The sequence below is a fragment of the Suricata suricatta genome, chromosome 9, assembly GCF_006229205.1.
Source record: "Suricata suricatta isolate VVHF042 chromosome 9, meerkat_22Aug2017_6uvM2_HiC, whole genome shotgun sequence".
NCBI classification, from domain to species: Eukaryota; Metazoa; Chordata; class Mammalia; order Carnivora; family Herpestidae; genus Suricata; species Suricata suricatta.
This window is the reverse complement of record NC_043708.1, coordinates 71,964,393-71,984,751: the sequence shown is the minus strand read 5'-3', so window position 1 is coordinate 71,984,751 and position 20,359 is coordinate 71,964,393. Positions and strand designations below refer to the sequence as shown.

The 20,359-nt window shown below is 44.3% G+C and overlaps 2 protein-coding genes and 3 non-coding genes across 11 annotated transcripts in view; all 5 read left to right on the top strand.

Annotated features, from left to right (window-relative positions):
• The first annotated feature begins 9,430 nt into the window (after positions 1-9,430).
• Positions 9,431-9,503, top strand: TRNAT-UGU. The gene has a single exon. It is a non-coding gene; the product is annotated as a tRNA-Thr (tRNA).
• Positions 9,504-10,592: 1,089 nt separating this feature from the next.
• TRNAY-GUA lies at positions 10,593-10,683 on the top strand. The gene is given in 2 exon segments: positions 10,593-10,629; positions 10,648-10,683. It is a non-coding gene; the product is annotated as a tRNA-Tyr (tRNA).
• Positions 10,684-11,802: 1,119 nt separating this feature from the next.
• TRNAP-UGG lies at positions 11,803-11,874 on the top strand. The gene has a single exon. It is a non-coding gene; the product is annotated as a tRNA-Pro (tRNA).
• A 233-nt stretch (positions 11,875-12,107) lies between these two features.
• RNASE4 (ribonuclease A family member 4) overlaps positions 12,108-20,359 on the top strand; it is an 18,779-nt gene continuing 10,527 nt past the window's right edge. The window contains exons 1-2 of one of the 3 annotated variants that reach the window (XM_029951267.1): positions 12,344-12,506; positions 13,260-13,351. The gene's annotated coding sequence lies outside the window, so the exon portion shown is untranslated. Of the gene's footprint in view, positions 12,507-13,259; positions 13,352-18,599; positions 18,680-20,359 lie in introns of those variants that run through there. The other 2 variants (XM_029951266.1, XM_029951265.1) reach the window with 2 other exon arrangements.
• ANG (angiogenin) overlaps positions 12,418-20,359 on the top strand; it is a 12,292-nt gene continuing 4,350 nt past the window's right edge. The window contains exon 1 of one of the 5 annotated variants that reach the window (XM_029951261.1): positions 12,418-12,506. The gene's annotated coding sequence lies outside the window, so the exon portion shown is untranslated. Of the gene's footprint in view, positions 12,507-13,301; positions 13,352-18,593; positions 18,680-18,846; positions 18,952-20,359 lie in introns of those variants that run through there. The other 4 variants (XM_029951264.1, XM_029951262.1, XM_029951260.1 and 1 more) reach the window with 4 other exon arrangements.

Here is a 20,359-nt window from a genome sequence, read left to right as displayed (position 1 = left end):
AAAAGATCTACAGAAGTCCTAATCCCCAGTTCCTCAAAATGTGACCATATTTAGAAGCAAAGGTAATTTAGTATGGGCCCTAATCTAATATGACTGGTGTCCTTATAAAAAGGGGAAATTTGGACATAGAGGCAGAGATCTCTTTCTGGAGTTCCATAACTTCAACATAAAAGGGAGAGGGAAAGGAGGGCAATGCTAACTCTGAGATGTTCAATGGGGCTCTCAGAAAAAGAACTGCAGTGCATTTTCAAGGGCATAGGTGTAGGCACATTGGGGCCACTTCTGTGAAGACAAATAACTGGAGAGAGGGGCAGGGTTTTAAGCCTAGAGCAGTGGTTCTCAAACTTTAACGTGCACCCAAATCACCTGCAGGGTTTGTTTAAAAGACATTGCTGGACTCAACTTCTGCAATTTCTCATATAGTAAACCTGAGAACTTGCATTTCTCATAGGCTGAAAGGTGGTGCTGTTACTGAGCCAGGGAACATGCTTTGAGAATCACTGCCCTGGAGATCAGTTTTGTAATTTGGAATTCTGATAGAAGTAAGGAAAAAGAATTGAGGAAGTCAAAGACCTGAGACTCCAGGGAAGATATGTGTGCTTAATTGACAGCAGTGGGGATAAATGAGAAGTCTCATTTATAAGTGAGGGAGAAAAGCCTGGCAAAATAGTGGAGCCTAATTTTTTTTTAATTTTTTAAGTTTATTCATTTTGAGAGAAAAAGCACGACCAGGAGAGGGGCAGAGAGAGAGAATGCCAAGCAGGCCCCACACTACCAGCACAGAGCCCCATGTGGGGCCAGAACCCATAACCATGAGATCATGGTCTAAGCCAAACCAAGTGTCAGATGCATAACTGACTGAGCCATCAAGGCACCCCTAGTGAAGCCTAATTTTAGGGACAAGAAAAAGGACCTCCCAATACTGGACAATGGTAGTTGCCATTTTACCAACCTTTAGGATTCCAGTAAAACTTCGACCTAAGGATGCCCACCTCGAAAAACACTAGAGGTCTCAAAGAACCAAACAAAATGGAAAATGGTGCTATTTTCTGTAGTCTCTGGCCATGTTTCTTTGTCCTGCTGGGCATGACATAATGATAAGCAAGGGTGCAGGAGAAACTAGGAGAAATGCTTGCAGCCTTACTTTCTCCTGGACCATTTGGAAAGTTCTGTACATGTTCAAACCAATCACCTGAGGCTCACCAGGAAACTTGCTGCTGGAGATCTTTCTCATCTGTGAAAGAACTTCAGAGACTTAAAGCCTGGGTAGGCTGAGGTCCCAGAACAATGCACCTGCAAGATATGAGCCCAAGAATAGGGAATGTCATCCACCACTGTGGATTTAGCTGTGCTGACAGCTCAGAGGCTAGAGCCTGCTTCAGATTCTGTGTCTTCCTCTCTCTCACTGCCCTTCCCCTACTCATACTCTGTCCCTCTCTCAAAAATAAATAAGCATAGGGGCGCCTGGGTGGCTCAGTCGGTTGGGCCTCCGGCTTCAGCTCAGGTCAGATCTCACATTCGTGGGTTCAAGCCCCGCGTCGGGCTTTGTGCTGACAGCTAGCTCGGAGCCTGGAGCCTGCTTCCGGTTCTGTGTCTCCTTCTCTCTCTGCCCCTCCCCCTCTCATGCCTGTCTCTCTCTGTATCAAAAATAAATAAAACATATTAAAAATAAATAAATAAATAAATAAGCATAAAATAATTTCAGAAAGCCCAAAGAGTTTCTATATACCTCCTGCCCCCACATATGCACAACTTCCTCCATTATTAACATCCCACACCGGAGTGGTGTATCTGTTACAATAGAGGAACCAACACTGACACATCATTCTCACCCAGAACCATAGTTTACATTAGGGATCTTTGTGATTTCCTGTGAATTTTAGAATTGTTTATTTCTATATAAAAAAAATGCCATTGGGATTTTGATATGGATTGACTTGAATCTGTAGATCACTTTGGGTGGTTTGGGTATTTTAACAATTTTGGATAGTTTGGATACTTCCAATCCATGGACACAGGATGTTTTTCTATTTATTTGTGTCTTCTTTAGTTTTCTTCATTAATGTTTTATAATTTTCAGTGTATAAGTCTTTCACACCTTTAGTTAAATACATGTTTCTTTTATCACCAAGAATACTTCTATTTTCTCTTTCCTCATGGAAGCCTATCAGGTATTTGAGTCGGAGGAGGATGTGCCTCAAGTTTCGCTTTCACAGACCTAAGAACTTCAGTCCATTAAACATTCTTCCTCTAGTGAGCTAGCTAGCCAGCCAGCCACTCAAGTCCCTCTGCATTCCTGGTGGTTCACCTGGGCAGAAGGCCTGGGAACAGTGCTTACAAAATGATTCTGATAGAAAGAAAGGCAGACAGCCATGAGCACTGTAGGGAGAAAGAAATTAATGGCAAGAAGACAGTAGTGGAAGGTCTGAACAGGGGTAGCAAGAGAAAGCTTTTTACAGAGACCAGAGTAATCTGCAGGTGACATTTAAAGGGGCTATGGAAAGCAGAAGAGGTCAGCAGGAATTCCTGGGCACGAGGCAAATGTTTGTAGGGTAGGACATGACTTTTCAATTCTTAAAAGATTTCTGTTAACCCGCACAGAGCCTGCTTGGGAGTCTCTTCCCCACCCCTCCCCCGTCTCTCTCAAAATAAATAAATGAACTTAAATAAAAAAGCAAGCCATTAACTTTTGTAGAAAGTCAGCCGTAACCCTTCCCCAGCCTGCCGTGCGAAGCAGTGGCTCGAGGATGGCTATGTGATAAGCACCACTGTCCTCCCCTCTTGTGGCTGAGCTCCCCGAGGATACTCGCCACATTTCTCCATTTTGTGTTTAGGATACTGCAAAGTTTGAATCTCTGAATAGACAGGACGGAACAGTCCTACAAGGTTGTTGGGTCCAAAATGGGAGTGGGGGCACTAATGAAACTCAGAAATGAAGTCTTGGGAAGTCACTATTATTTTTAAGCGTCATAGGGTTACATCTTACAGGCTTGAACCCTGGCCCTCTGGTGCCCAAAGTGAGAATCCCATGTGATGAGAATCACGTGAGTCAAAAGGCTGAACCGCACATCTGTTAAAGGTCCTGCATTTCCATGGCCACTCATCTCAGGCAGTTTCTGGGGAGTCTTGTGATGTTCTCTACTGCATTTTCATTTACTCTATTCCCCTTAATACCCAATCTTAGTTTCTTCACACTGTTAAAAACATGAAATCTCTTGCTCAAATCCTGCAATTAAGCTCAACCTATTTGGGACTGAAGGCCCTTTCCTCCAGGTCTTAGGAAAAGAGTCTTGTAGAAGCTGGGTCCAAGCAACATCTCCTTGCCTCCCCTTATCTGCCACGACCTGAGAGCACCCAGATGCAGCTCAGACCACACCCAGCACTGCTCAGGTCTGACGAAAAGCCAGAAGGTGGCTGGCCCTGGTCATCCACTTAGCAGGACAGAATGAGGCTTCTCCCAGTGGAAAGCATGTACTGACTTGAGAGAGGAGGTCAGACATTTTCCAGGGGAACCTCCCCAGCAGGGCTGAAGGCACACACCCTGTCAAACTGATTCTACTTAGTGTGTGGTTAAGGACATGACCTTAGAGATTCTCACTCTCAATAGGTAACCATATGTTTATGTTTAGGTAACTTCTCCCCTTCTCCATGAGGATACTCTGTGTGCTGGTATCTGGCACACCATGTAGTGACCACATACATATGAGAATTGCCACCTGAATTCAGACAAGTTTCCTGGAATTTACACTTAAAGTATATGAGAGCTGGAATGCCCTTGGAGATTTTTAGTGTTTGTTTTACCAAGAGTTCCAGGAAGAGGAAAGTAAAAGATTCCATGGCGTTCCAGATTGCTGTAGGTTATAATTTCCTTTCTTCTCTGCACATATATCTGCATTTGTTTGATGGCCATTTCAAATACTGCTAATTCCCTGATATATGCTGATCTCTTGGCTAGGTAATTGGAGATGCAGAAATATGAACCATACAACTTTCCCTCAAGGAGCTGAGGTATAGCCGAGGACATTATATGAACGTATATGATTTTTTAATATTTATTTATTTTGAGAGGGAGAGCGTGTGTGTTTGTGGAGAGGGGCAGAGAGAGAGAGACAGAGGGAGAGGAAGGGAGAGAATCCCAGGCAAGCTCCTTGCTGTCAGTGCAAAGCCCAGCACAGGCTCCATTCGACAAACCATGAGATCACAACCTGAACTGAAATCAGGAGTCAGGCACTCAACCAACTGAGCCATTCAGGCACCCATTAATGTATATGATTCTTAAAACAGAATAAACTTCGAGCACTAAGTGCACTACAATCTCCTTCCGTTTTTCGTTGCCTTCTCATTTGTTCTTTCTTTGTATCTTTCTTAGCATTTGAAAAAAGACGCTCATAAGCAGGGTGCCTGGCTAGCTCCATTGGTGAAACATATGCCTCTTGATCTCAGGGTTGTGAGTTTAAGCCCCACCTTGGTGTAAAGATTACTTAAAAATAAGTCTTAAAAAATAACAATAAATTTTAAAAAGGGATAGGAAACCACAACTTAGAAGTAGGTCTGGAAAACTAAAAAATAAAATTAAAATGTGTGTTGTCTTTTGACAATCTTTCATATAAGATGAAGAAATATGGGAAGGAGACCAGAACAATTTGATAATTTCATAAAGAACTGAATATGTGTTGAGTGTGTAATGTCAGTCTGGATTCTTAGTTCCTAGGTGCCATGGGTCACCTCCATTATATTTATCCTATTCAGTCTTTTGAGAGTGGGAGTGAAATGGAAGGAACAGCAAGGATAAGAAAAAATATCATGGGTTTCAGAGGAGAGAAGAGATGAAATCTACCCGGTAAACAGCAAAGACTTTGTGAGTTAGAACAGTGAGATGGCCTTTCCAAGGTAAGTAGTGTTTGACAGGTATGATGAAAGGGGAAATCATTCTAGTTGAAGAAATAATAATCAAATGATCACAACTGAAAAAGGTGTGAATTCTATTTGGGGAATTATAAGTGGATCAAGTTGACTGGAACAAAGATCTGTTGTCAAAATACAGCTGTCATTTGATAAATGTTGATCTGAATATTAAAAGATAAAAGCAGTAAGGTAGAGAGGCACAGGCTGAGAGCACTTTGGTGCACTTGAGAGTCTTGAAGCTGAAAAAAATTTTTGCTAAAATAAAAAAGGAGGCTTTCTGTAAGGATCCAGGAAAATCTCATAGATTCCAAGAGTGGGAGCACGCTGAGGCCTCTGGAGGGGGCCACAGCCAGGGGTTTGGAAAGTGTACAGGAGGCCTCCTTTCTCGCTATCACCTTCCCATGCTCTCCCTTGTATTCTTTTTACAGTAATGCCTTCTCTGCTTCTCAGTTTATGTGGTGGAATATGATTTGATGCTACAGCTCCTACGTGTCCAATGTCCATCCTAGTAATAATTGTGGGCTAATTCATTTGGACCAAACTCTTTGAGGAAAAATGATAAAATACTGGATAAGATGTTACCAAATCTCCTTAAAAGCAACAAAGTACTGAAGTGGTAGTAAGCAACGACTAGGCCCGAATCTAAACAAAAGACAGAATCTAAGAGGTAGGGGAAGCATTGACCTTTGTAGCTCTGAAGACGTTTGCTAATTACTGCAAAATTGGGCAAGAGTTTTGGCAGCCTCTTTGGGTGGGAGAAACAAAAGGGACATATGTCAAGACCCAGCACCTAACAAAAATAGAAAGTCTAGTGAGACACTTTCCCCAAATATTGAGTTTAATATTAATTTGCCATTAATATTAAAGAGCTATTCCCCTAGGGTAAGGATGGACAAGAAGTAAACCTACCAGTATCCTCCTACTTCCAATAATGGTTATGGAGAGCAGCAGAAATCAGCTGAACTTAACAAGGGAAACCAGAACAAATGAGTTTGCAATTTGTCCTGAGAAGCTGTGACTGCAGGTCTCCATTCTCCCTGATTTGCAGATTGGTAACATCATCTTGGAGGCTCAGAAAATATTCTGGCCGCTAACTTTTTTTAAGGGTCCTTTTGGGTTGGTGGTGCTCCAAGTGCCTGGGAGAAACCAAAGTTATATATATATATTTCCCCCCAGGAAGTCTCCTTCATCTTGGTCCCCCAAATTTACTGCATATAATTTTGCAAAGACATTGAGCAGTGCTCAAAGATGACCAACTACACAAGGAAACAAAGTGACTTGAGTAAGAATTACCTAAAATTACCTAAAACACTTGAGTAATTATTACCTAGATAGAATAATATTGGGATTATCTGTTATTGATATTAAAATGAATATAATTACTATGTTTAAAAAAGACAGGTTGGTAGATATCTGCAAGGAATAGGAAATTGCAAAATTTGGCTTGACTGCTGGTGGAATTATAAACTAGTATCTAAACCGCTATAGCAAACAAAATAGAAGAGCATCAAAAAATCAAAAACAGAACTACCATATGATCCAACAATTCTGCTCCTGGTAATATATCCAAAGGAAACAAAAGTAACAACTTGCTGCCTTTTTTTTTCTCTTAAGTAGGCTTTCCGTTCAGCATAGAGGGCAACATGGGGTTTGAACTCATAACGGTGAGATCAAGACCTAAGCACAGATCAAGAGTCAGACACTTAACTGATTGAACCACCCAGGTGCCCCAGAAAGCGCTAGCTTAAAATGATTCTTGCAACTGCATGTTCATGGCAGCATTATTTCCAATAGCCAAGACATGAAGACTACCTAAGTGTCCACGGATGAATGAATAAAGTTGTTATATATAGTATAATATAATATAATATCTAATATAATGTATAATGTTATATATAATATAATATATAATGTTTCATATAATATATAACATAATATATGAATATTATTTAACCATAAAAATGAGGAAATATTACCATTTGGAACAACATGGATGGACCTTGAGGGTATTATGCTAAGTGAAATGAGTCAAACAAAGGCAAATACTAATAATCTCACTTATATGTGGAATCTAAAAACAAAAACAAACAAAAAAGCGCAAAATCATAGAAAAAGGGATCAGATTTGTAGTTACCAGAGGTAGGAGGTGGGGAGAGTGGGATAGAAGAAAGGCGGTCAAAAGGTACAAACTACCAGTTACAAGATAAATAAGCACTTAAGTACATGTAATGGGCACCTGATGACTACAGTTAACCATGTTCTATGATATATGTGAAAATCATTCAAAGAATAAATTCTAAGAGTTCTCATCACAAGGAAAAATTTTTTTCTTTACTTTCTCTTTTTATTTTATCTATATGAGATAATGGATGCTAACTAAGCTATAGCAGTGATGATTTCACACTATATGGAAGTCAAACCATAATGCTGTGCACCTTAAACTTGTGTTAAGTTTAAACAAAAATAAAATAGAACTTCTTAAATAAAATACAACTTCTAGAATTGAAAATTAGAATTTATAAGTACAATTGGCTCAGTGGACAGATTTAACAGCTGATTAAACACAGCTCTAGAGAACATTAGTCTATTAGGAATATGTTATTCAGAATGCAACCTGGAAAGACAAAAAGAAAATATGGAAGAGAAGTTAAAAGAAATGAAAGACAAGGTGTGGAGGTTTAACTCCGGTTTCATCAATGAAGAAAGAAAAATAGAGCAAAACAACATTGGAAAGTTGACCAAGTGTTTTCGCAACAGGAAGAAAGATAACGATCTACAGACCTTATCTCACCATTGAAAAAACATGGGATTTCCATCTGGTATCCTGTTCTACACATCTAAATTGAAATCTTTGTTGCATTAATCTAATTAATGGAACCTAGGTCACATGTCCACTGAGCTGGGAAAGCAAGTTTTCTAAGACTTAGATTATGTGAAATTACCAAATGTAAGTACAGTGTTCAAAAATGTTGGACAGTCACTCATAGGACAAACGCCTACAACAGAGCTATTCAGCTCGTGTTCAGATCTCCACAGTCTTCCTTTTGTACTCTCTTCCTACAAGACCACATGACTCTTAGAGACTCTAACTCAGTGGATAAGTCATGTAAATTGATCTAATCAGGACCTATTAATCTATGGACGTCAAGACACGACTATTTTAGCTATGGTACAATTCCCATAAACTCTTCCAATCTCACTTCAAATCCAGCCTACCTAAATCCCAGCATTTCACCCCTCTGCCCTTTCCAGATACCCATTCTCCTTTGGACTTTTTTTTCTCCCCTGAAAATATCATCTTGCTTTTTTGAGGTATAATATTCGAGAGTTCTCCCTGACTCTGGACTGACTCTTTATTCGTATTTAACTGACTCTTTATTCATATTTAACTTCAGTCGAATATGCCTTCCCTCTCTCTCCCTCATTCCTTCCTTCTTTTCCATAACTGTCACCCTCTTGCAGCTTTATAGCTGAGCACCTACACCATGACCAATCTCTGATGTACCTTTGACTCTGGGTTCTCTTCCTTTCAATTCATTCTGCATATCCATGCCTGGTGAGTTTCCATTTTAAAAAAAGGGCTTAACCTCTCTCGGTCTCCTACTGACCTGTTTTACCTTCCGATAACTTCCGGGAGGGCAGACAGACATCTGCTCCAGCCACTGTTGTGCCTTGGCTCCTTAAAGGCCTCAGTTTTCCTCTCACACTTTGCTCATACATTTTCTTGTATCAGAGATCACTCCGCCCCCAGACTTGTGTCTTAGTCTCCCTTCGAGGTACAGCTCAAACCCCCATCCCTTCCTGAAAGCCTGCCTCTCTGATGGCTCCGTGAATCTGCGAAGCTCAGCACCGTACACCTCCCCCTCACACCCGGCACAGCTACTTTTCACTGTTCTCTTTCATAAAAAAATTATTTTATTCCACAAGACTATATGACAGGGACTTCACGTTCAAAACCCTTTCTGACGCCTTGTTCCTAGTGCACAGCCTTGCACAGAATTGGAATTCAGTCAGGGTTTGTTGAATGGAGGAATGAATTAAATAACTAAATAACAAATGTTTGCTGGCGCGGAGACTCGAGCTGTGAGAAAGGTTCCTACATGTAAGGAACTTGAGGTAGGCGGTTGAAAGTCGGGGGTTATCCCGAGTCAAGGAGAAATCAGTGGGAAGGCCCAGTCTCAGCTGAGACACCCGTGGTAGGCAACTTCCCCTGCGCCTGGTTTCCCCTCTTAATTTTCAGCCTGCGGGAGGGGAGGTGGACTCTTTCAGTGTGTTCGATTGTTGTAAGCAGAGTTCTCCAATCTTAAAATAGTGGTGGTTGCTGTCTCTGGCCTTTACATTGTGTTATCCCTAGCTGTCTCTGGCCTTTACATTGTGTTATCCCTAGCAGGAGCCTGCAGATAGAATTCCAGCAGTAAACAGATGGAAGCGACGTTCGGATTTGTATCTACTTCCTGCGCTTGATTCCCTGAGCCAGCATAGAAACTTTCCTTTTCAAAGGAAGAAGCAAGCCAATGTTCCACAAGGCCCTATAGCTCAGGGGTTAGAGCACTGGTCTTGTAAACCAGGGGTCGCGAGTTCAAATCTCGCTGGGGCCTGCGTGGTCTTCCCTTTTGTTTTAAATCGCTCTCATCCCTGGACCCCTCTCTGTCCAGTAACTTTAACCCCTGCGGAAATTGGGTACATCTATCTTCTTGCCGCAGTCCTAACAACCCGAATAAACCACGTAGAGCAGAAACACCTCCTCATATGTGCTACTGCGCAAGTGCGGCTTTGCTACCTGGATGGTGGCGGAGGCCATTACAAGCTGTGGAAAGCGCTGCCTGCCCCGCGGACGCCCAGGCTCTGTTGACTCGCCATGAACGCCCTCTCTGAGGGCGGCAAGAGCTGGAGCAGGGCTAATGGCGGTGTGGGAAAAGAATGGGCTCTAGCCCTCTGCGCAGGCTTGGACCCCAGAACAAGCTCCGCTCCCCAAAGGGGAGGAGCCGTCCGGGTGAGGGGTTCTGGAGAGAGTAGGCAGTCCAGCGAGGTATCCCATTTCAGTGGGTTTCCGAACACCTTCAGTAAGCCAGCGGGGAAAGTAATAGACTTGGATCACTAAGTTTGTTACTGACTCCACGAAACTACGACCTCTTTAAAAAACCTTAAAATATTTTCTCCAGAAGTCCTTTCTGACAGAAACATCGGGCTTACCCGTACGTGCTGTATTCCACATCCTCTCCCTCCCCGAGTCTGTGGACGTGTAAACGGAAGAGAGCTGCAGCTCGCCTATGCAGCCGCGCTTGGACTGGGAGGCGAGCACAGAAAAGTAGGAAACGGGAAGGGGCGCAGGCTGAAACCCCGAGGCCCGCCCTCCGCCTGGCTCGCGGCTGCGTGGTTAGAACCGCGTATCCCACCGCCGCAGCCAACGGCCCTCGGGCTAGCAAGTGCCCCCACCCCGGGCGGCCACGTGATGCCAGGCACCTGAAGAGCCCACGGGTTGGCCCTGGTTTGGAAGCCCTTTGGTGAAAGAGGGGAATCCCTCTCCAGAAGGGTTGCACCCAGAACCGCGGGAGCGGGACTTTTCTCACAGGCCGATTTTGTGACTCTGGAGTATCTATCTGCTAGCTGGCGGAGGATCGTTTCCCACGCGCCTCTGTTTATGGATGTGCTGAATAAGTGACCCTAGAGAGGCGCTCCACATGCCCCCTTCGATAGCTCAGCTGGTAGAGCGGAGGACTGTAGTGCGCTTACCGTGCGGTCATCCTTAGGTCGCTGGTTCGATTCCGGCTCGAAGGAGGAGCTTCAGTTTTGGTGACTCCCAGTCACCAGGGGTTCATCGCTCTCGTTTCTTTGGGGGTCTCCTAGAGTTGCTTTCTCCAGACCTTATCCCTGTCCCAAAGAGTTTGAGCTTCGCCAAGCAGGTGTGAACAAATGGATCCTGCAGGGCACAGATTCTAGTGAGGAGTCGATTGTACGCCAACTCAGCCAATTGGATGGGGTTAATTTTCCCTCAGATGTGTTCTTTCGGCTTCTATTTGACCCAAAATCGCTGCCTGAAGTCCACGGTTCAGAAACCCAAGACCACTGTTTGGTACAGAAGTACATTGTCTATAAACGCTGTGTGAACATATCTGGTCCCTGCGGCCTGAGAGGCTTCACTTTGCAAAGGAAATCCCCCAAACTGTGATCCTCTTCCCGAGTGTTCGCCCGCACTCTATACACACATTCATTTAGGGGGAGGCCCTTACAGGGCAGTTTTTCTATATTTTTATACTTTTACAGGAAAGATTTTTGAGCCAGAGCAGGAAGCTGCAACAGGATTGGACGTGAGTAGGGCTGAGCCTGAGAGAGAGAATTCCAGACCCAGGAAACAAGGGAAGCAAAGGTGGGGAGGTGGAAAAGTCTCCTTCAGGGGCCTATCTGGACAAGGGCGACTTCCGCACCTCCCACCGACCCTGGTTCCCTTTAAGTCGGTGCCCACCATTTCCTGCCCCTAGGGTGTTAGGCTCGCGCGAGGTAGCAGCAGCGCGTCCGGCCTGGGTCTCGGGACCCTACAGTCTAGCAGGCAAGGTTGGCTCGGGCCCTCAGGCCCCGCCAGGCTCCCTCCAGAATTGAGCTCGCTGTTCCGTCCGGCGGTGCTGGATGGAGCCCAACACGCGGTTCGAAATCTGAAAAGTTGCCTCTCCTCACCCTATCCGGCTTCTGGAGGGTTCCAGAAAGTGAAACGGGGAGAATAAGCGAGGCTAGGACCCTTGTCAGGTTTCAAAAGGGTGAGGCCTTGTCAAGATGGGAGAAAGGCAGGCGAGGCAAAAGGTAAATGTCACAACTTACAGCAGATATCGGGAGCAGCCTGGCGGCCAACTGTGAATGGAAAGGTAGTGTTCAGAGGAAACATAGGCAGAGATCTGTCGTCGCGGCTCATTGGTCTAGGGGTATGATTCTCGCTTTGGGTGCGAGAGGTCCCGGGTTCAAATCCCGGACGAGCCCGAGCTTTTGCTTTTCTCCTGCCTTCCAAACTACCCCAAAGTTTACTTCTGTACAAACTTTCTCACTTTCCGAACATCCTGCAAAAGAAAAGGAGACCTGAACGAAGACGTGTGGGCCTGATGAGCGGTGCGGGAAGAAACTGCCCGGTGTCCTGGGCTCTCTGCCAGCGGACTCCTCGGAGGGACCGCCTCGCTCTGGGATGGGGGGATGGGGGGAGGGCGGGCGGTGTCCCAAGCCCCGCTGTCCCCGGAGGCCGAGTCCTCGAGGCCTCTGCCGCGTGGGGCTCGGGTCTCTAGGCCCTCTCCTTGCCCAAGCAGGGACCTGCCGGAAGCTCTGGCTCCAGGGGCAGGTCTTGGTCGGAAGCCCCTCCAAGAAAAAGGGCGCGGTCCCAACAGAACAGAGGCTCCACCACCGCCCTCCTCCCCGCCCCCTTTCCGCCGCATCCCCCGCCCGGCAGTGTAGCCGTGTACACAATCGAAAGCCGACCCCACCCAGGTTCCAAAACAGGATTCAAAAGAAGGTCTCTGCGTCTTCTACCAGCTCCCTGTCAACAAACCAGAGCGGGAAGAAGCCGGTGAGAAAAACTTCTTTCCACCGCCCTGTGCGTTTCTGCAGCCTGTTCCGAGGCCGAGGTAGGTTCGCATTCCGCTCTTCCTCCGTAGTTTTACCAAAAGCGTTTTGACCCGAGGAACCCCTTCTTAGAAGGGTCATGTAGGACTCTTGGGGAGTCGTTTGCCAAATTGGGTTGGAGCTGCTGAGGAATGGGAAGGAAGGTAAAAGTCCTGTTCTCAGACGAGTTAGCGAGTCGACATTCCCACCCTGAGGTTTCCTTCCCGCAGCTGAGCAGAGATGGCACCAGGACAGTCTGTTGCCTAGAATGTAGACTCAGAGGGGAGCACAGAATTGGCGGACAGAATGGAGGCCAGGGTCGGGGTTCGAAGTGGGGGGAATCCTGCACTTGCTCAAACCGAAGGATTCTTTACCTGGTACCCAGGCTGATCGCCAGATTGATGAAGCAGGCCTTGTCCTTTTTTTGCCAGCATAACTGGCACTTGGGGCTGATGTTTTCGTTTACGGGTTACTCACTTCTGTCTCCTCACCCTTAACCCACCCTCAGTCAGTGTTGTGAAATTCTGGGAGACACTGCAAACAACCTCTAACCCAAGCTTTCTTATTAGAATGTTGGGATCCTAGCCCTTCCGACTCTGAGACAGCATGTCATATGGTAACACATGGCGGCACATAGGCAAAACACCGCATCTTATTTAGGAAGGACAGTAAAAACAGCTTCAGCATCATTCCAGGGACTAGGGAAATAAATGAGGCAAGACCCTCCCTCTGTGTTCTAAAAATCCTTATAATCACGTCATAAATGTAATCATTAGGAACCCAAGTGACATAATTACCTGCATAGCACTGGCCGACTTCCCAGAAGCAGCCCCAGGCATTCAAGAACTCCTCAACTACACAGTTACTGGTAGGACAATTTTGTTACACACACTTTATTTTAAGCAACTCCTTTACAGATAAAGGGGGAGTAAATATTTTTTAAATTCATGGAAATAGTCAATAGGTTTCCCTTAAACAATGACTTTCAGTGACACCTTTAAAATAAGCTTTCATTTTCTAGAAATTGCTAGTGTGGAATACGAAAGCTGTGTGGTACATTGGAAAGCTTCTAGGTCCTGGACCACTAGATGTTTCTTGGACAATGCATGCTATCTTTCTCTGTTCCCCAGCTTCCTTATCTGTAAAATGAGGGCTTGATGGTCCTCCAGATCTCCCCCTTTCTTATTCTATGACATCTTGGGGTGGCAGGGTGTAAATTATCCTTTTATAAAAGAAAGTACTCAAGTAATGTGGAGAAGAGCTATAATTTGACAGAGAAGATGGGGGGAAAAACATTCCAAGAAAAGAAGAATGTTTCTGGCTATTGTTGAAAGAGCACATATCAGGTTATAAGAATACAAAGGTAAGAGATTTGTCAAGTTATTGTTGGAAGCATTTGCCCATGAGATTCAAAAATTAACGTAGATGACTAAGAAAGTGGACATGGGGCGCCTGGGTAGCTCAGTTGGTTAAGCCTCCGACTTCGGCTCAGGTCAGATCTCACATTCGTGGGTTCGAGCCCCGCGTCAGGCTCTGTGCTGATCTCTAGCTCAGAGCCTGGAGCCTGCTTCCAGTTCTGTGTCTCCTTCTCTCTCTGCCCCTCCCCCTCTCATGCTCTGTCTCTCTTTGTATCAAAAATTAATAAAATAAAAGAAAAGTTCCGTGTTTTTTAAAAAAAAAAAGAAAGAAAGTGAACGAAAGCAGGCCAGTGAAACCCCTTGGTAGGAGTTTTCACTTAATCCATATTTGAGCAAAGAGCAATTTCTGTTAATACTTATTCTCAGAAGAATACCTTGAGATACCTGGGAAAGAGAATGGGCACACAGCCCCCCATTTGTTGAGAGTAAATGTGTAATTTTTGTCTTTGTTTGAAAATATACAGGCATATGAGCAAGACTTTGGCTCATTCTTCCTCAGTCGTGGTGCCCCCCTGCCCGGCCCCCCCAGTTCCTGGAGATGTGATCCTTCTTTTCATTGGAGCTTCATCCTCTTTTAACCATTTCTTCTGTTAGTCAATACGTTTCATACTTCTAAACCTAAAAAAAAAAGGTAGAGTTAAAACAAATTTAGAGATTGTTCATTTCTCTCCATCACCTAATTGTATGATTAGTCTTAAGGACAGAATTAAACATATATGCTCTGTCTAAAGGGTAAAGGACACCAATACATGAGTCCTTAGAAGGAGAACCCCAGGCTTCCTGTGTCTATGGACAAAGGAACGAAATAGTGGTGTGAAGAAGAGACAAGAAAAATTTCAGGAAGAGGGGAATGACTTTCAAGTTCAAGCTGTCAGAACATTTTTTAAACATATGAGTGGGTTTTTCCCAATTGACAATTACTTCACACCTATTAAAATTATTGAAAAAAATAATTCCTTGTAGGTATTTTGAAATACAAATGAGTAAGCACTTAGATGCATTTTAGTGAAAGAGTCAAACTCCTCCGCCACCAAACCTTTATTTTCTGTTTCATCATGACCACATTGTGCCAAGCTGAAAAGAACGGAAAAACAATTGGAACAAAAGCAACCATTGCCATTCACCTAATTGGCTTTGTGCATTGTCAGCTATGTGGGGGAGGGTGTTAATTCTCCCCAAGTTGTCAGGGGGAGTCCTACAGGCAAAGACCACAGGTAAAGAAGGGACCTGACTTGTGTTCAGAGGCTGGAGGCCACTCCCAGCAACACAGCATAAAACTAACATCAGAGGCTGGTCTGTTTGTGCAAGTTGGTGTTTGACCTGGTGTTCCAGGCCATGGGACTCTGTGTGTGTGCTGTAGGTGATTTATCAGAGGAGGATCCTGTTAATCAAGTCATCTTGATCTCCACACACTGAGAGTTTGCTGCTGCTTCGCTGGCCAGGATTACTGAGGCCACAGGGGTGTTACAATGGGCCTGGCAGTGTCTTCCCCACCAAATGACTAATAACTTAAAAAAATTGTTTAATGTTTATTTATTTTGAGAGACAGAGAGAGAGCAGGCAGGGGAGGGACAAAGAGGGAGAGAGAGTATCTCAAGCAGTTTCCATGCTGCCAGCACAGAGACCAACAATGTGGACCTCGATCCCATGAACTTTGAGATGGTGACCCTTAGCCCAGGCAATATCAAATATCTTGATGCTTAACTGGCTGAGCCACCCAGGCACACCATTAACAACTTTTTTTTTTAATTTAAAAATTTTATTTATTTTTTTTTACTTCATAAAGTTTCATATTTTTTTAACATATGCAATTATTTTCCATCATTTACAATACAGTAGTTGCAATGACACTCAAAATTAACAACTTTTTTAGAACTCAGTTCTTCAGCATCTCTTTAAAAAGTGGTATGTGATTAATTTAAAATAGGTACCACTCTCAAATAGCTGGTTTGCCCACAAAAGGAAAGTGAGGGTTAGGACACCCTGTTAGGTGCAGGCATAGGCCCCACTCTGTGGGCCCCTTGTCTTGTTGATTCTCTTTGTACCTAATGGACATTGAACTTTGAACTTTGGTATTTGGCAGAACAATTCTGTATGTTAGAGACACCTATCCCTTCCCTTCCAGAGATTTCAGTAACTCTGAGGCACCAGGTACTGAGGGAGGGGCAGTTTTCGGCTGTGTGCTGGGTCCTTTTCTCGCTTCCCCAGACTTTTTTCCTTTTAACACAGAATTTGGCTGGGGATGCTGGGAAAAGAGAAGAGGACAGGGGAAAAAAACGGAAGCTCAGACAGGGCTGTGCCTCAACACAGTTGAAAAGCCAGAAGTGAAGTTGGTCCTTTTCCAGGTTCCCCGTGCTGCCCACTCTTCCTCCTCCTCAAATCCTCAGGCCTTTCCAGTTACTCAAAACTGTTTTGCAACTAGGCTCAAAAGCACATGCCCGAGCATGTGTGGATCACAGACAGCTATTTAAAGAGTTAATCCTCCTAGGAATTTTGGCATTGGAACAGGGACCGATACCTAAGAAATGAAGGTCTATCCATGGGCTTTCGGGATCTACCAGTCAGTTAAGCAGAGCCTTCCTGGGAACCTTGGAAGCCTTCCTGCTTTACCTGGGAATCAGGCCCACCCTGTTCAGTAGCTGTTGCCAAACCCAGCTACGTTTGTAAGTCTTAAGAGAAGCCAGGAGAATTTGTGTGGTTGAGATTTCCAAAGTGAGATCAGATGGTATGTTTCTAGAAGCAATGAGGGATAACAAACAAAATAAAACAAAACAAAAAACTTAGGGCCTAGGAATCAGTCACTTTTTTAGATACTAAGAATGCAGAGAAGAATGAAACCATTATTCTTCTCTCTAAGAGTTCCATCTAATGGAGAATCATCAAAGGGTGATGGCTAACGGCCTGTTTGCTAATCTAAAGTGAAGCCAGATCCAAGCCACACATGCTGTAAGAACTCCAGATCAGCTCACATGCTTCTGTGCGCATTCCTGAAATTGCCAGGGGGTGTAAACATGTTTGCCAACTAGTCCCTTCAGTCTACACAGTGAGGCTGCCATTTAGTTCTTCCTCCCTCCAGCTCCCTGCAGGAGGTCAATCCCTGCCCTAAAAGGGGCCCATGTTGCTGAGAATGTCTGAAGATGCCAACACACAGTGTCCTCTTCTTTTCTGATAGAGCCCAGGTCTGACCTGTTGCTTTAGTTCTTGTCTGGACTCACCTCAAATCTGTCTCAACCTTCCCGGTGAGGAAGGTATTTTGCTTCCTGCCCAACACCCTACACCACCTGTGGTCAACCATGTAGTGAACTTGTTTATGCTGGGTTGCTGTGTGCTTCCTGAATCTTAGAGACATTTCATGAAACAACCTTGATTTTTTATGAAAGTTTTTATTGTAGAGCCCTCTCTATAGGCCCTGGAGGCCAGCTCAGAGGAGATATGAATGAAGCACACCATATTCCTTGCCCAGCATTGCTCCATGGCCTTGACATCTTTCTCCCACCTCTCCTCATGGCCTTCTCTACAGATGAATCCATCCCTGGAGCATTGCAGACTGACACATACAGGCTTCACTTGGGCTGACCTGCTAGCTTTTCACCCACACCAGGACCCACCTGAAGTCTAGAGTCCTCTTGGGACCCCATGCTGGCCTCAGCACAGTGTGTCCTGGGTACAGAGAACAAAGGAAGACATGAGCAACTTCTTCTGGGATGGATGGGACCATAGAGGGCCTGGCAGGACTCAGAAGAGGTGCTGCTTGTGCTAAATCTAGCAAGATGAGTAGATCCTCCCCCCAGAGATGGGGGTTTGAAGGCTGCCTATACCATTCCCCTGCTGTTTTATCTGGGAGCTTCCCGACTTGCATAACACCTACCTCACACAGTCCTGGTGACAGCTACAATCACGTATGTGAGAGTTTCATAAAATGAAAGGCAATGGCAATGACTATAATTATTATGATTATTAAGATGATTTCAAGTACAGTTATATTATTGGCAGGCAGCCTGTCTTTACCACACCTTCTCAGAGACAAGCAGGCAGAAAACAGGTGGATGGATGACAACAGACGGTTGAGGATTTTTTAAAAGATAGCACTGTTGGAGATGCCACACCAGGGCAGATGGTTGCTGAGGTTGTGAAACAGTTAGCATCCTGCGGCTACCTGATATTTGAAATTATAGGACCTTTATAGAGTGACTCCAGTGACCTTTGACTCAGTTGGCTTGTTTCTATTCAAGCAACAAATCCAAAGCAGCTTTGTGAGTAGATGCAGTGTCAGTGTTGCATGATGGTGGAGATCATCCATTTTGCAACTGTATTACAAGGAACAGAAGATTGAGCGCTCAGGATTAATCTCTTATGAACAGGTTAGGACGAAAGGAAGGAGAAGCCCAGGAATTACATCTGGGAAACTTATGAGGGTTAGTAGCTGGACGGTTGAGGTCACGGGCAGCGTACGAATAGCTATCACTTAACCTTCTCTAGGAATGCTTTGCTGGTTCTGTGAAATCTATGAAATAGCCTACTTTGCATTTTTCATGAAACCAAATTATGTGGATAAAAACAAAGGAGAGTGGAACAGCATCATCTTACTCTGCAGGCTCCCCTCCGCAGTTCTTGGAGATGGCCCATAAGATCAGAAACGACATCTTCTGGATCCAGATCACCGCATGCCCTGCCGTAGGCAAGAGTCAGAATCACAGACGTCAGAAATAGGCAGCTGTGGGACAAAAGGCCATGTTTATCAAACTTGGTCTCCCAGAACAAATTTCTAATCCATTCAGGTAGGTTAATATTTGACCCAGTCATCCCCAGAGAAAAGGTGAATGACTCTCCTTGTTTGTCCAAGAGCAGTGTCCTTGGTTTTCATGTCTCTGCTAGGATTGGGGACCTTTAGATCTAGTCTTCCCACCCCATTTATCTGATCACTATATAATCAGAACCAAAAGGGGCCTCTGGGTTCACACAGCTGGACCCCATCTTCAGGAACAAACAGCTGGAACCCATCTTCAGTTGGAGGGCAACTTCCAGACTTTTGTAAGATTCTTCCTCCTGGGTAATCTACTTTTCTGTTTGTTTATATGTATACTATTTCTAGACATCCATCCACTTCAGTGAAACCATTTTTCCCCTTTTAAAAACTCTTGACCCAAGTTCACAAATTAAGAAGGAAGTAAGTCAGATTCTAAAATTTAAAATGCACACAGATTTCTTCTGGGACAGCCTAAATGTAGATAAAAGAAATTATTGATACTAGGGGAGATTTAGGAGGGATTCCTAAATTGTGATAAAGTCCCCAGAGATCTGGGAAAAGCATTTGCTGAAGGGTATCTGGAGCCCCACCCCTCCGCCCCTGACATTATATGTGGCTTAACAAGGAAAGAAACAGTATACTTTCAGCTCTTTTCTTTTAACCTTTCCTGCTCATTTCTTTCCTTAAGAAAGTTTTGGGTGCTCTTTGAAAGCACAATAGAACAACATACGGCAAGAGCAAAAAAAAGGTACACCGCAGGCTGAAGAGAAGAAGGAAGGAAAGGGGACAAGGGAGGAATATGATTAGGTGTTCTGCTTCCACTTTAGAGAATATTGCCCCAGGACATATAAAAGTGCGAAGACTGTATTTATGGAAGCTGTAGCCACAGTTACTAATCATAAACTGTCAAGTTAACTCCTTAGTGAATAAATTTGGAAAGATCTCTTGAATACAAAGCATTGCCTGTGGGGAGAGAGAATATTAATTTTTGTGAAGACTAAGGGGTTGGTTTGAGACAGAAGTTAATCTAAAAAACAAATTGTGGGACAAATTCCAGTGACAAAAATGTGTGCTTGGGTGTGGAAGAACATGTATGAATGAATCTGACCACCAGATTTCTGCACCATTGGCCTGGGCAGATTCACTTCTTCACCACAAATAACCTCTTATTTGTTTTCTCCCAATTCCATTTGACATCTCTTTGGGGGAAATTTAGTATTGAGTATATAAGTGAGGAAGTTATGAATGGGAGAGCAGATGTTATTACTGGTGACCCTAATATATACTTGCTGGAATTGGTTTCTAGATGGCTAGGGGAGTTAAGATTACAGTAAACCTTGGCAAACCTCAGCTAAATTGTTACAGAATTAATGTACGCATTCTGCAAATCAAGAAACAAAGATATTCCTTAACCTCTAAGGCTAGGACACGAGAGCCTTCAACTTCCAACAAGCAAGCCCTGTTTTAGGATGTGAAGTCCCTGTGTGTGTGTCAGTCCAGTGCCTTAACTAGAGGTGGGCTGTGGGCTTGGCTTATACACAAGCCTTAAGAGATGACGTGTCTCAGTCAGCCTATTAGCTTTTTCTTCCAGCTGGTGCCTTGTGCCACCAACTAAACTTAGACACAAACTTGTCTGCAATTCCATCCTAGTCAAACTAGAAAGGCTTTTGTGCTTAATGAGAACCATGGAGAAACAGGCTTTTAGAGTTAG